The 11,895-nt window shown below is 42.4% G+C and overlaps 1 protein-coding gene across 2 annotated transcripts in view; it reads left to right on the top strand.

Annotated features, from left to right (window-relative positions):
• The first annotated feature begins 1,430 nt into the window (after positions 1-1,430).
• Positions 1,431-11,895, top strand: part of CDK6 (cyclin dependent kinase 6) — a 137,795-nt gene continuing 127,330 nt past the window's right edge. The window contains exon 1 of one of the 2 annotated variants that reach the window (XM_020785171.3): positions 1,431-1,614. The gene's annotated coding sequence lies outside the window, so the exon portion shown is untranslated. Of the gene's footprint in view, positions 1,806-11,895 lie in introns of both variants that reach the window. The other variant, XM_020785172.3, reaches the window with a different exon arrangement.

Raw genomic sequence — 11,895 nt, 5'->3', positions numbered from 1 at the left:
TGCAGTGGCATATTGCAATTAATTGACAAGGTGTTGGGGCACATCCCGGCTGCACAAGCGGGTGTATGACCAAGCACATACGAAAAAATATCCTGGCATCTTGCCAATTACCTGCAATTGGCAGCAGCAAGTTACACAAACTATGCGAACAAGAACAGGATCCTGCCAGTGAAGCTAAACTGAAATGTGCATTAGATGCCTTTGCATATATTATTTCTGGGACTCTTTACACACGCCTTGAAAAGTACAGCTAGGCTAAACTAAAGAGATGGATGCCCCTCTGCAGCCTTATCAAATGTGTTAATGATTATCGTGAAATCTAAAACAAGGACTTCCGCTTTATTGCTACTATTGCCATTATTGTTATTAATTACATCATAAAAATTTGCACAAGAACAATGAATATATTATGATCGTGCTAACAGGTGAAACATTACAGCACGAGTATTTTTGTTACTATTATTACTAGCTGTAATTGTCATCAGTAACTGTATTAGTAATACTATACATGTTCTCGTCCCTTGTTATAGTACTTTATAATAATTTATGTATTTAATTAATTATATGAACCGTCTACACATGCGAGCGGTGCGGCTCTTATTTCTTTCTTCTTCGCATTTGTTCTCCCGAGTGCCTGCGGCCGTAATGGTTCGTCGCTTGCCCACCACCGAGCCCTCGGGCCGGCCAGCAGCGGAAGCTCCGGGCCGGCCCCGCTCCTCCCCGCCCGGCCCGGCCCGGCCGCTCTTCTTTCCCGACCGTCGCGCAGCGCCCTTGCGAGCGCCTCCTGTCCCTGGGCGCCTGCCTGCTCCTCGCCGTTGCGCTCGCCGCCGCGACCCTTGCGGTATGTGGCTGCTTTTGGCAGCGAGAGCCCATGAAGGATTTCATTGAGTGTGAAGACAGAGAGCAGAGACAGAAAGCAGAAGGAGGCGGCCGCTGCCTTTGTAGTCGGGGAGGAATGCGGAAATGTTGAAGCACTATGTCAAACTTTTTTGAAACGGGGTCAAGTCACATTCAGCCAGCGTGGGAAACCAAGGGGGGGAAAAAGTGGAGGCGAGGTGGGGGGAAAACTCTGCTGCTGCTGCCGCTGCTCCCAGACTGAGTATAGGAGCCGAGGAGAGAGCGAGCGAGCGAGCGAGAGAGAAAGGAACTGGGACTTTTTAGAGAAGCAGAGGCGGCGGCCGGGTGTATTGCTGGTGTAAGAGCCCTGCGCTCCGGGGAGATTGGTCGCTGCGAAGCTTTGATCAGTCCCAGAATAGTCAGCACAAGCCTTTCTCTCTCTCTCTCTCTCTCTCTTTTTTTTTCCTCCCAAAGGGAGGGGGGAAAAGGAGGAGGAAGAGGAGGAGGAGGAGGGGGGGGTTGCGAGATCCTCTGCGCTTTAAGGTGCAGCCTGCCCTACCGCTTGCAGGAAGATGCGAACTCAGGGCAGCGGCAGAACCCCGGAGGAGCCGCTGCAACTACCTGTGTGGCCCCAACAGTGGCTGTGGAGACCTGAGCCGGGCGCGTCAGCCACCGCCACCATGTGAACCCTTCGGATCCGGTTCGGTTGTGCTTTGCTCCCTGGCCCGGCGTCCTTAATGAGAAGCTGCTTATTTTTTAAAAAAAGAAAAAAGGAAGGTCGGTCTCTATTTCCTACCCCCTTCACTTTTCGGAACTGGTTTTTTTTTGTGTGTGGGGGGGAGTTTTTCACCTCTCTCTCTCTCTCTCTCTCTTTGCTTTTCCAATTTTTTTTGAACCCCAGTCCTCCTCGGAGATCACTCGGGGTAGTCCTCTCTGAAGACCGAGGCAGATCCAGAGCAATATACCAGGTACTTTGAAAAGTGCCCATGTGCTTCTCTCGAACCTATAACCCAAATACTCCTATCGGGGGGGGGGGGAGGCGGTTGGTGGTCGGGATTGGGAAACTTTGCCTCCGCACTCTCCGCCTATCATAAATTCCTGTTACTGTGGTGCCGGAATGAGGGGCGGTGGAGGGCATTGTTACACTGATTTTTCCCCCATTACAGTACATGCGTGCTCCATAAAGGGAGCTGGTTTGGGGTGGTCCTCTCTGTACTTGTGGGACTACTGTGGGTAGTTCTGGAGAAGCTCCTGTCCGGGTGAGGGGAGCAGAAATTGCTGTGGTGGGAAAGGCTCGGCTTGCTACTTAAGGAACCGATCCACACTTTCTGTGTAAGGGATCGCGGAGGCAAATTTAACGTGTGTGTGGGGGGTTTGCCCGCTTTCTTCATGCCGCTGCTTTGGGCCGGATAGGCACGCGGCGCACTGAGTTTAGGCATGCGTTCCCACATGTGGTGGTGGGGGGGTGTAGCTGGATTTAAGGTATCTTTTGAGAGCTTGGTTGTGGGCAGGGGGAAGAGGAAATTCCCTTCATGCGTGCCCGCACCCCCTCACCCCCTCCATGCAGCATGTGTATTTTTTTATTAAACTGGTAACTTTCCATCGCCAATCAAGCAGCAGCCTCCCGGCCACGCAGCTCGGGCGCAACCGGGCTGCGTCTTCAGACGGCGTGCGTCTTCGCCTCCGGCAGGCGCAGCGGCGCTTGTGGCCGGAGGCCCCGCCTCTTCGGCGACCCCCCACACTCAGTCTGTCCCCCCCCCCTCCGCCTCCGTCCAGTCCTCCCCGACCTCACACATGTTGAGGCCGCCTGGACGGGTGGGGGGGGGGCGACCTCCATCCTTAAGGCACTCGACGGCTCCGCCTCCCCCCCCCCGACCCAGTCTGGGCTTTCCATTGGCTGACTAGCGCTTCCCTCAGAAGAGATTCTCCTTTACCCAGGCTTGGGCACGTGGAGGTTTCTCTCCCTCTCTCTCTTTGGCACTTGCGACATTACAGTACAGTATTTGGCTTTGCTGGGTGCGCTGACAGCCTTTTCTTTTTTTTCCTCCACCTGAAGGCTTAATCTGCGAGAAGGCCGAGACCTTGTCTCAAGCCTCAGGGCACGGTTGGCAGGTATATGGTACCACAGATTTGACTGGCAATCCTGCCTGAGCAGTGTGGAGGTCCATGCTCGTTTTGCTCTGTGTTTTTAATTAAGATGGGATTTAAATATAAATAAATAACAGGGTGATAAGTAATGAAGAGGACAGTGCCTTTTAACATATACCTAGAAAAAAAACTGTCGCCCATTCTAAAATAACCATGGTCAGCATCAGGGATTTAAGTGGAGGGTGTCGTGAGGTAGCACCCAAGGCAGATACTGCTTCTGAAAGGGTTGTAAAAGCGTCTAATTTATAAATTTAGATATGCAGTGTTAGATTATGGCAGTAACTTCCATCCCTTTTGTCTTTAAAGTGCCACGAATATGGTACTTTATTGTGACAGTGCCAAAAAATTCCTTTTTTGGAGAATTAACTCCCAGAAACTTCATCTAGAAAGTTCTTTGCCTGAGAATCCAGATAACTTCGTGCCAGTCAGAGCAGACAGATGTTTTGGCAGGGTGTAACACAGCTTCAGATCCTCAAAACAGAAGTGATTGTTTAGATTAGCAGAACATGTTGAAATCAGAAATATATAAATAATAATAATCTTAGAACTCCAAAGCTAGAAGGGAACCCAAGAATCATCAAGTCCAGCCCCTTTCATGGAGGCACAGTGGAGAATCAAATTCCCAACCTCTGGCTCTGCAGCCCCATTCCTAAACCACTGGCAGTTCATGGATATCCCAAAAGTATTGATATTTTTAAAATCTGAGTTGCAAATAGCTGCATTTAGAGATGAATTCAGACAATTAACCTTGTGTGCAATGGCTAGCACCCATGTCTGGTGTTCTTTAAAACTAATACTGTATAAGGTTTGGGGGAGCCAATTGCATCATGGAGATGAGTGTTAATCCTTTTCTTCTGAATCATAATTTCAGAAGAACAAAAATCCCTCCCATTCCTGTACATTGCAGGAAATGCAGGCATTGCAGGAAAGCTGAGAATTTTTTCTAAGGGAAATTGCTATGCAAGAGGACAGTTTTGCAGGAAATGTGGCTACATAGGGAAGAGTTAAAATCTCTGTTTCCCTGCATGCTGCGATTTTGATGAAAATTGGCTTCCCTTTCCTAGCACCTGGCATTACATTTTGTAAAAACCCACCTGTGGCTGCTAAATGTAACATAAAAGTAATGTGTGGCTTATGCCTGAGACAAGAAATAATAGTGTTCATGTTTACTGGAGAACTAGATTATAGTATATAATGCCACATGCTTGAACTGAAAGGCATCTGTGTTGGGTCAGGGAGATAGATTCAAGCATGTCTGTCTGGGTAGGAGCAGGAATAAACCAGCATTCAACCAGCATTTTGCCCAGTTCTTGATTTCTTATTACATGCAAACCAGGAGTCTAGGTTTAAAAACAACTGTAATTCACTGAACAAGCCAGATTGGGGATTTGCCTTCTTCTGCAACTCAAGTTATTTAAATGATGAGTCTTCTCTTGCATGAAACCAGAAATGGGGCAAAATGAAACTAAATGCTGATTTATTTCCCCTCCCAGCTAAGTAAGAAGAGAATGTGATATATGAGCATGAAGCTTTTGTACATAGGGTTAATATACAGTTTATTTGCAACAGCTGTAGTTAGTACAACAAATGTTGCCATTTTAGATTATTGTAAGCACCACATTTTCCTAAGCCTATTCCGACAGCCATCAATGGGGATTAAAATTATTAAACCATCCTCACACTATTGTTTTAAGTCTCCTAAAGATGTATTGCAGAATAATTTGTATTTGAATGTAATTTAAATTACACTGCCAAGATTGGATTTTCCCTGTTTTATTGAACAAATGCTTTAAGGTAGCATATTTGTTTAAATCCTTATTTGTCAGTCATGCAGGTAAGCAGATGTGAATACTGTATTCTGTTAAATGAATTCAGATTGCACAGGAGTTCGTTAGCTTGGATCAGGAGTGGTTTGATGAGAGAGTAATAAGGAATTACTAATTGTTCATCAAGGAATCTTGGGAAACAGTAAATCAGAATCTAGAGTATGGAACATAGAGATTCCTTTCTAAGAAGTGGGGGCATAAGAATGGAGCAGCATGTGTAGACACAAAGTGCACATTCATACTGAATAAGCAGAACAAAACAACTCCTACTGATACCTAGAGTATATATTAGAAGGAAATCTAAAAAATACCCTACTAATCTTCTGACAGTTTGCAGATTTTTTTTTTGTACTTGTTCACATTAATATTTCATGAACAGACAGTAGTGGAATCTTATCTATGGAATTTCATATGTTACTGAGGTCAACGGCTTGCCAGCTATTGAATTGTTTACAGCATTGGATGTGTTGGAAATTGAGAGCACTAATGTTATCACAAACGTTCATGAAGTGTAAGTGAACATCGCAAAAACATGATGTGGTTTTTCTGAAGATAATAGTTATCCGTGCCACAAACCAATATGTGGACAAACCTAAAATGTGGGTGCCGATAATTGGCAACTATAATGCTGATTGTGTGGTGGGATACCTACCCAGTATTCTCCTGGATCACTCTGTAGATCTCTCTCGTTAATTCATCTTTCCTGACCTGGCATCCTCTAGTACAACTCTGATAATTTCCAAACAGCATGACAACCAGTTTGGAAAAAACTGAATTAAGATGTAGGTACCACCATTTTTGTTCGTCCTCTGCCTAATTGCCAAGGTACAAAATACTTGTCAGATACACAGTGGGGTGCAACAGACATGTGATCAGGAATGCAACAGACATGTGATCATCACCTTGTCACAATTACTGTAGCGAGAAGAATATCTATGGTGCCTTTTGCATGCACATAAATATCCTGTAGGATATTTATGTCAAAATAAAAAAAAAAGATTCTCATGGCACCTATAAGAGAGATAGCTAATTTTTATTATGGCTTAAGCTCTCAAGGACACTGACCATGCCATCAACTGAAGTGTCAGCTCATTTGGTAGATTTATATATACACATGATATATATATACACATGTGGGTGAGTAAGGAGGTTCATCCAAGCATGTGTATATAAATCTGCCAAATGAAATGACATGACTCCTCTGCATAGCAAACCAATTTACTGAGCATTACAGCATTGCATAAGGAATTGATAATCTATCTCTGTTCTTTTTAGTTATATTTACAATTTTGCTGCATATTTGTCTAGCTCAGTGGTTCCCAACCTTGAGTAACCCAGGTGTTCTTGGATGAAAACTCCCAGAAATCTTGGCCAGCAAAGATGGTGGTGAAGGCTTCTGCAAGTAGCAGTCCAAGAACACCTGGGTTACCCAAGGTTGGGAACCATTGGTCTAGTCTCTTATCAGTAGACAGCCAAATCTTCCTTTGGTTCATACTGTTGATCTCATAGTATTGAGACAGTGATGCCTCATGTAGTTCTGTTTTATAGACAAAATTACTATACAGGAACTTGAGAGAGCAAAATAGAAATGTGACTCACCTTGTTATAATTGGTTGAAAGATTTAAAAAAAACTGGAGATATATTTATCTCCTGCAAGTTGATTATTTTATTTATGTATCACACACATATAAAATAATTGTTGTGCTTGTGAGATTCATTTTCAAGATGAGTTTTTTAAGAATAAAGTCCACTTCTTCAGATACGTGGAATACAATATTTAGCCACAAATTTATATACACCAAATATATGGTGGTTTACCTGGAGTAGTGGAAGAGGCACACTGCATTTTAACCAATTAGTATCTGTTGGGTGGCTGTAGCCGTTGAATAAGTCACTGTGATGGCATGGTCTCTCATCTGTAACCCGACATGCATTTATCCAGTAACAACTTATGTTAAATAATGGCATTTATTTTTCACTGTATACTCCATTACATGGCGACAGGAAGGATTTAAGCACTTGGCAAACTGTGGATACTGACTGGGAAGGGAAGCTGAATGATGGGAAGCAGAGAAGTGGGAAGAGGGCCCAGGAGGTAAGGAGACAAAGAGACAAAGGCTTGAATGCAGTTTCTAGTTCCAACTAGAGTAGACCTGCTGAATCAATTGAGTAAGCATAACCATTCAGCATTCAATGGTTCTACTCTAGCTAAAATTAACACTTGGATTTAGACCAAAGGGCCCAAAGAGGAAGAGAAGCATTGGTTTGTAAAGCATAGGTCAGAGAAGGACTAAATGGAGGAAGTAGAAATTTTTGGAAAAGGAATTTTTGAATGGAAGATTTGAGGGGACATACAGGTTTTCAGAAAAGGAGAATTGAGTCGTTTCAACACAGACCAAGAATTGGAATGTTTGCTTAAGTAATCAGGATGTGGAAACAGAGAGTGGAAAAATGGGCTGAGGAAAAAGAGTTGCTGAAACCTAACAGGTTAGCAATTCTCAATCTAGCGCCATCCAGATATTCTGGACTGCTAGTGGTGGATGTCAGGACTGCTGTCCAGTATGGCCTGGAGGGCATCAAGTTGGGGAAAGCTACAGTAGTTTGTGGAATCCCAGGTGAAGGACTTAAATAGGGAGATGAAGAAAGGAAGATTAGTCATAAGATATGATGTGGGAAAAATACATCCAGAGTGTTAATGTTTGGTGGGTTGGAAAAGGCTAAGAATTAGGGAGCAAACGGGGCTAGACAGGTGTAGCTGCCCAACCCAAGATCACAGGCAACAGAATGATGAGGTCTTGATTCAGATTACTTATCCAATAAGTGCATTTATTTTCATCCTTACTTATTTTGTCTGCCTTGTCTTCCATTTTTTTAATGTTTTGAATTGTGCTGGTCATGTAACTAGATATTCTTTGCTTTTAATTTATCTTTAAAATACTGGCTGTTCAATTTATCACTAATGTTAAAAAAGAATACACACAATTTTTTACATTGGCTGAAATCCTGTTGTATTATTACAATACAGTGGTGCCTCACTTAGCAAACGCTCCATTGAGCGACGAAATTGCTTTGTGATGCTGTTTTTGCAATCGCAAAAGCGATCGCTTTGCGATGTTTCCTATGGGGAAAATTCGCTTTGCGATGATCGCGGGGAAGCGATCATCGCAAAGCCCCCATTTTCGGCCAGCTGATCGCGGTTCCAAAATGGCCGCCTGGAAAAAAATGGCCGCCCGCTGTTTTGCCTTGCTTTAGAGGCACCGAAAATGGTTGCCGCAATGGAGGATTTTTGCATAAGTTTAGTTTTTAAGCCCATAGGAACACATTAAACGTGTTTTAATGTGTTTCTATGGGCTTTTAAAAATCGCTTAGCGATGTTATCGCTTTGCAGCGATTTTTGCTGCACGGATTAACATCGCTAAGCGAGGCACCACTGTAGTGCCAAAGTGGAAGCGCTATCCACTGTGCACTTTCGCCACGACATTGCAGAATTGAATTATCTGTGTTGCCTAGGTACAATCACTAGCAAAGTTATTCCTACATGAGTTTATATTATATGGTAACAAACTGGATTTTGGTCATTATTTGGTACATTAATTTTATGTCAGGATGGCTCCTGGCACGTATTTGTAATAAAGTTAAAAGTGACAATTTATGACTGGAAATAGGTCATGCTTTTCTTTATCATTAGTGACAGTGCACATAAGTTTATTAAGTACATGTAGATAATCTTTTTGATACAGTACTTGTTTCTCTGTTGCTCTAAGGATGATTTTGCTGTAGCCAAATCATAAGTAAATACCATTTTGGATGACATTTTCTCCATCAATGAATTTATTCTGTATTTTTAATATAATCCTCAACTCATTTTATGAACTATTCACATGCTGGGTCTTTTACAATTCTGTTAGTAAAGGATTAGGATTTTGTTATTATTGCCATTTAGTTAACTAATTAAGACTATTTACGATTGCTTGTTTTACGGGGTTAGTAGAGGAAAGGTAATAATTTGTTAATTTTGATATCCTGAGCCCAAACAGAGAACACAATTCAGGTGAAATTAAGTATTTTGAAGTTCGTTGGCTGGTGTTCTAATAAAGTCTGAGTAACTCACTTCAACTTGTGTTGGTCATGTGCCTGGTTACACACCCTGCTGCAAAACAGAGAGAAGCCTGGCTATCTTGTTAACTAACTGCAGTTAACCATAACAAGTTATGTAAACCTTAAATGCACACTAGTAGGATTCTGGCCACAATTTCATTGAGAGAGAATGAGAAAGTACCTCATCATTGCAGTTGCTGCTTAACTCAAATGTGTCTCCCTCTATGATGATAAACATTTTATAATACTCTTTTGGTGCTTCCTCAGAGTCATCTGAAGAATGAACACAAACACAAATGCACATGTGTGCACACATGTGCATAACTATTTCTAGACTCATTAATCCATTTTTGGTATGGATTAGTGTCAGTTTATGGATTAGTGTCAGTTTATTACCAAAATTTGAGAGGGTTCTGAATCAATGGAGATGAGGTACTGTAAAAACAAAATGAAAACAACTTACAGTACAATTTTGGTGCTCTTGTTATCTCTTGTTATTTTCCCACCATTCCATTCCTTTCCCAAGTGACTATTGAGAAGGAAAATGAAAATGAGGAAAATCAATTTGCATGCTTGCGCTCCTATCCTTTAAGGCTAGTTACAGGACCATACACAACTCTCATCTGTTTTTCCAACCTGTGCCCATTTGCAAAACACTTAGTACTGTACATAAAACCAGTACTAAAAACATTTAAAAAAACAACAGAAACACAGCAATCTCATTTTAAGAACCCTCTCATAGACAGCTAGTCACTAAACGAAAGTCTGCTTGAAGGGAATGATCTTTGTCTCCTTGCTGAAGGATAGCAAACACATGACCAGCCTGGTCTTCCATGGGAATGGAATTCCAGGGTTTAGCAGCAGCAACAGAGAAGGAACTAATCATCGTTTGTCATGTCTGTACCAGAAAATGTTAACATAACAAGATAGTTTTACCAAGAACTATAGACAAACTAGGATTGCAAACTATGATTTGCCGTTAGATTATTTGAAGAAATCACAATTTGTCCTGGCTTGGACACAGTGACAGTCTATGTTTAACATAAAAGAGAAAGTAAAGGAGAGTGGATGGGTGACTTCACAAACCAGTAGCTTGCCTAGGCTCATTCTCAAAGCACTAAATTATATAGTTTATTTTCAAATACAGTGAACAATAGCTTGGAATTTTGTTATGCTTTTTTCCTGTTTTAATTGTCATATTTTTATGTTGTCTGACAATTTGTTATGCTTTACTGCTTTTAAAATGCTGTGTTTTTTATGCTTTCTCTGACAGAAAAACAGGATAAATTAGTAAATCTATTTTTTTCTTTATGAGAACACCTGATTCAGCCTGAATTATTCTGAGTAGTTTTAGAAAATGCTCATTTGCTTTATTTTAAGAAAAAAGTGTAAACAAAACAACCATCTAGTTCAGAATTTGCATAGAGTACACTATTCCATATATACCTCTACTCTGTGTTGTATTACTTCTTAGTTTCCTTGATTTACAACACAAATATATCCACGTGTACTCAAAACTACAGTGAATTCAGTGAAACTGGTTGCCTTGTAAATAGAGTCTGTGTGATACAGTGGTTAGAATTTTGGTTAGGGAAACAGAGGTTCAAATCCTGACTGAGTAGTGAAATTCAGAGGGTGACTTATTTACTGTCTCTGCTACCTAAACTGTCTGGGAAGCTCATTGTAAGGATAAAGCATAGAGGGAGAGATAGATGCCAATTGGAGCTACCAGGAGGAAGAGTGGGAAATGAATGTAAATGATGATGACCGTGGTGATTAAGTTGGTGATAAATTGCAAATGACTGGGACGTGGTGGCGCTGTGGGCTAAACCGCAGAAGCCTGTGCTGCAAGGTCAGAAGACCAAGCAGTCGTAAGATCGAATCCACGCAATGGAGTGAGCGCCCGTTGCTTGTCCAAGCTCCCGCCAACCTAGCGGTTCAAAAGCATGAAAATGCAAGTAGATAAATAGGGACCACCTCGGTGGGAAGGTAACAGCGTTCCGTGTCTAAGTCGCACTGGCCATGTGACCACGGAAAATTGTCTTTGGACAAACGCTAGCTCTATGGTTTGGAAACGGGGATGAGCACTGCCCCCTAGAGTTGAACACGACTGGACAAAAAATTGTCAAGGGGAACCTTTACCTTTACCTTAGATTGCAAATGATATTTTTGTTAAGTAAGTGTGTAGATGAACTGATAGCCTATCTTTTAACAGAAAGCAGTAGAGAGGCACTTCTAATACAGTGGACCCTTGACTTACAGACGGCTTGACTTACAGACTTTTTCAGTTACAGACTTCTCTGGCCGCAAAATTTAGGTTTGACTTGCAGACTGAGATTTGACTTACAGACCAGAAAAAAACCAAAATGGAACAAAAATAGAATAAATACTGCCAGTTGTGGGATTAATCAGTTTTCAATGCATTGTAGGTCAATGGAGATTCGACCTACAAACTATCGTCATTATCTCTCTCTGTCGAAACTTTAGCCAACATGAACCTCAACCCAGCATATCAAATCATTAAATCCAACCTTTATGACCTTGAACATGCAACCCTATTCTCCCAATTGAACCCCACCTGCTCTCCTCTTGCTTTTGGCCTATCCCCCTCCCTTGGCCGCCCCTCCAATTATTTTAACCAATTGTCCAACCCTCAAAAAAGACGAGCTTTTATGCTCGCTAGGCTGAATATCTTTCCATCTGCAGCCCATTTTGGGAGATTCACTAGAATCCCCCGTCCCAACAGATTGTGTTACTCTTGTGCATCCGAACCCGACTCCCTTGACCACATCTTACTCCGGTGCCCATCCCACAACATCCCCTGTAAGCGGCTACTAGGCCCACTCCTCTCTTCTCTCTCCCCTTTCTTCCTCGACCCTGCCCCCATACTCCTGAGTGATTTTTTCGCCTTTTATCACCAGTCAAGTTGCTGACTTTCTTCTAACTGTCATGAAGATCTCCCCTCCCCCCCTCCCCCTACCCTAA

This window comes from Pogona vitticeps, chromosome 6, assembly GCF_051106095.1.
Source record: "Pogona vitticeps strain Pit_001003342236 chromosome 6, PviZW2.1, whole genome shotgun sequence".
NCBI lineage: Eukaryota > Metazoa > Chordata > Lepidosauria > Squamata > Agamidae > Pogona > Pogona vitticeps.
This window is presented reverse-complemented; position numbering and strand designations above follow the sequence as displayed.